Here is a 4,861-nt window from a genome sequence, read left to right on the forward strand (position 1 = left end):
AGATTCCAGCCTATCCTACACTTAAAAAAAAAAATCCAGCTACTACTGGGGTGCCTGGGTGGCTCAGTGGGTTAAAGCCTCTGCATTTGGCTCAGGTTTTGATCCTGGGTCCTACAGATCCAGCCCCATATCAGGGTCCCTGCTCAGCAGGGGGCATGCTTCTCCCTCTCCCTGCCTCTGGCTTGTCCTCTCTCTCATTATCTCTCTCTCTCAAATAAATAAATAAAATCTTTATAAATAAATAAATCCAACTACATTTTACTATTCATTTTATTTTTTATAAACTTGGTCCATTATTTCTTCTTGTCACTTTAAAAAAAATATATTTATTTATTTGACAGAGAGGGAGATCACAAGTAGAGAGGTAGAGAGAGGGGGTAAGCAGGCTCCCCGCTGAGCAGAGAGTCCAATGCAGGGCTCGATCCCAGGACCCTTAGACCATGACCTGAGCTGAAGGCAGAGGCTTAACCCACTGAGCCACTAGGCACCTCCTTCTTGTCACTTTAATCTTGACTCTTTCCTTGTGTTGTCTATTTCTCTCAGCTTCTTTTAACAGGCAAATAATAAACTTCAGTTTTTCCTTATGCAAAATATTCATGAACTTGGTGCAGAGAATGGTCAGCGATGAACTAGAGTGGTATATGCTTTCTCATAAATTATATTGATTCATGTATCTATACACTTTTGATGAGGACATTTAACTATTTTAATATAATCTAGATTAATTTGTATACAGATATATTTTCCCACCTTACTATGATTCACTGTTTTAAATACTTGGCTGCCCTTTGTTTATACCTATATGTTTCTAATGGTTTACCAGTAGGCCTATCAAATCATTTAAGTAAAATTATCTACACTTGAGTATCTTCCAAGTGGTTTCAATGAGATAATTTTCAAAGGTAATTGATATTTCAATGATTATTTTAAGAGATTGTATTTATTCATTTTGAGAGAGATAGAGAGAGCAAAGGAAGGAGCAGAGGTGGAGGGAGAAGGACAAAGAGACTCTGTACTGAGCATAGAACCTGACATAGGGCTTGATATCTTGACCCTGAGACGATGACCTGAACTGAAATCGAGTTGAATGCTCAACTAAGTAAGCCAACCAGGTGCCTCAACATTTCAATGACTTTGAATTAGAGATTCTTCATCTTATCCTTAAAATATAGATATAGAAGTATAGTTTTAAAAAGTGTATAATTGTGTGTATGTATATGTGTGTGTGTGTATACACACATAAATTTTAGATGTACACATTTAAGCCAACTTTATTTATAAAATTTTATTTTTGAAATAGAAGTTTGACTTTTTATAATATTAATTACAGTTCTAGTCCTGGGAAATTTTCAGAGCTCAGGTAGTACAAATAGCTCAAAACTCAAGGACAGTATTCCTGTCAATTTTCTGCCTTCTGAAATTATCCAAGTTCTAATCTTATATCACAGTGAATTTGTGCCCCTTTTGTCTTTGAGGGAAACTCACAGTGGCAAGGAAGTGAGTTGAATTTCCAAATCAAAATGTAGGCTCTTTTAATCTTCTAATTTCACCTCTCAGTTTCTTTCCAAAAGGACTATTAGAGAGTATTATTAAAAATTACACACGTTGCAAAGAACTTATACAACCAAAGACCAAAATAAGAAATAATCCAATTTAACAATGGGTAGAAAACATGAACAGACATTTCCTCAAAGAAAATGTACAGATGACCAATAGACACATGAAATGATGTTCAACATCACTCATCATCATAGAAATGCAAATTAAAACCACAATTAGATATCGCCTCACTCCACTCACTTTTGGTTAAAGCCAAAACACAAGAAACAACAAGTGCTGGTGAGAATATGGAGAAAAGAGAACACTCATGTGTTGTTGGTGGGAATGCAAACTGGTACAACCACTATGGAAAATAGTACAGAGTTTCCTGAAAAAACTAAAAAAAGAATTAACATATGATCCACTAATTCCACTACTGGGTATTTACCCAAAGAATACAAAAACACTAATTCAAAAAGATATACGTTTCTCCTATGTTTACTACAGCATTATTTAAAACAACCAAATTATGGAAATAGCCCAGGTATCTATCAGTAGATGAAGGGATAAAGGAAATGTGATACACACACACACACACATACACACACACGCGCGAATATTAGGCAAAAAAAAGAATGAAACCTATCGTCACCTGGGTATGTCAGTCAGTTAATCATCCAGTTTTTTTTTTATTTTGGCTCAGGTAGTGATCTCAGGGTTGGGAGATTGAGCCCCATATTGGACTCCATTCTGGGCATGGAGCCTACTTAAGATTCCCTGATTCTATTTCTCCCTCTGCCCCTCCCCACTACCTTCTCTATTTGGAAAAAAAAGGAAAAAAAAAAAAAAGAAATCTTGCCATGTGCATCAACTTGGATGGCTCTACAGGGTATAATGCTAAGCAAAGTAAGTCACTCAGAGAAAGACAAATACCATGTGATTTCACTCATAAGCAAAATGTAAGAAACAAAACAAAGAAAGAAAGGGACAAACCAAAAAACAGACTTAGCTCTAGGGAGAAAACTGATGGTTACCAGAGGGGAGGTTGCAGGACTGGGTGAAATAGGTAAAGGGGATTAAGAGTATACTTATCTTGGTGACCTCTAGTAATGTACAGAATTGTTGAAGCACTATATTGTACACCTGAAACTCATAGAACATCCTATGTTAACTATACTGGAATGAAAATTAAATCTATATAAATATATATATGCATGTTGTAATCAATACCACGTCCCTGGCTTTCTGTGGGGGTATTTGGACATCACTGTTAATAAGGTAGGCACTAAACTTTGCCAGGGTGTTTTAGTAAATGCAGAGCCCTGACAAGTCCTCAGCGAGAAGTGCTTGAACATGTGGTGCCAGGTTGATATAGACTGGCAACTGCATAAATTGTCCAGTGTACTTATCTTTGTTTCTGCAGCTTCTTTCTCTTATCTAAAAGACAGAAAGGCCTGTCCATTTCACAAACAGAAGATGGTCAGAGGGTGAAACAAAATTAGCATGTACGCCTGTAATTGCTCAATCATCTCCCCTCCCCAAAATCACTGCAAATGACTCTCTTTTTCTTTGCAGGAATAATTGTGCACCTGCTTTTCAAAACACAAAAGCTGGTTTTGCCTTTGTGCATAAAATGTGATTTGGAGAATTTAGGGATCATGCAACCACATATTTACATAATCAAATGGCAAACTGCAATTTATTTTAAGCTCATGGATTCTTTGTTCTTCCTTACCCAACAATCATGTAAATAATGCCAAAAGCACTGGTGCCTGTCTGACACTTGGGGGTTAGCTTTAGTTTGTATAACACTGTCTCAAGGACACATGGCAGAGTAATAGATATAAATGATTCTGGGACATTCTTATGAAAATACCTACTATTTCCTGGTACATGGCAAAATCATTTTTAGAATTTTTTTTCCATCTACCCACCTTGTGCACATTACAATTTGTGTTCCCTAGGGGGAAAAGAAGTATAAGGTTTCTTGTTGATGATCCAAGAAATGTGAATAAAGTTGTTGGCAGATGGTTCACACATTTCATTCTGAAATATCTTATAGTGACAAATAACAAAGTGTATATAATTAGCTCTATGCAGATGGCATGCCAAGTGTTGATATTCATCTCTGCAGACTTTTTACAAAGATACTATTTTAAGAGTCAAGTTTCAGAGACAGCCCATGAGCCCTCTAAAGAGGAACTAAGCAAGGTTTTATCAAGAAAGACCATGCCATCAAGCTAAGTTCTCTTTACCAAGAGGGCTCTCTGCTCCCAGGTCATTCCATGGTTGGAACATGTCAGACCAAAAAGCCTGTCAGTCAGGTTTTAGTTAAAAGCCACCTCCTCAAAAACTTTTTTCTTGACCATCCAAACACTTCTAATTCCTTCCCTCTCCTAGCTCATCTCTTATTATCATTGTTTATTTTTCTTTTAGTTTTTATTGTGATACTTGAGGTTAAGTGGTAAGTATTGACCTTGACCATCTTGTTCACTGCCATATCCTGGCCTTGTTATTATAGTGCATGGCATTTGAGAGTTCCTCAAATAATATTTACATGAATAATTTTTGTAGTTCACCCCTCACTGATCAAAGTAATCAAAATGTTTAAGCTAATACCTTTTCTCCATTTATCCGGTATTAGTATATACAGCAGAAATTAACAGATTGAGCTAATATCTCTGCTATAAAGATTTTATTTTTTTTTCAATACTTGCTTTCATTTAGTTTGACAGCTACATATGGTAGACAGAGAATGTGGAAAAAGACCAGGACTGAATATAAATAGAAAGCAGAGTTTGATATACTTGTTTATTTTCTGTTGCAGCTTTCCAATAAATAGGTATCATGTCAGTTTAACTTATTTATTTATTCTGTACTCTGAGGCCATGTGCCTAACAGATACTTTGTAGTGTTGGTGACAAACTGGATATACTAGTAAGGAAAAGTGTTGTCTTACTGAAGAGAATGGATGCCCACATTTTCATTTTTGTTCCTTCGTAAGTTATTATTATAATTAAAAAATTCTGTCCCTGGGCTCAATAATATATATGTAAGAAGATATTTATAATATTACATATTTCTGATTTTGGTGGGGCTAATGAACAGAAGGTAACCCAAAGAAATAGAAGTAGGCATTATTATGCTTTTATTTTAATTATTCTTTTAAAGAATAGCATCTCTGAGTTTCCATTTTGATGATGCTTATTTTCTCATAAAATGTCCTCTGTTTCATGGTGTGAATCCATCACTGCTTACAATGATTTTTTTTTTTCTCCATCTCGGTTCACTGAAGTCTTGAGCATTCTGTTTCCTTAAAGTA

This window comes from Neovison vison, chromosome 8, assembly GCF_020171115.1.
Source record: "Neovison vison isolate M4711 chromosome 8, ASM_NN_V1, whole genome shotgun sequence".
Taxonomy (NCBI): Eukaryota; Metazoa; Chordata; class Mammalia; order Carnivora; family Mustelidae; genus Neogale; species Neogale vison.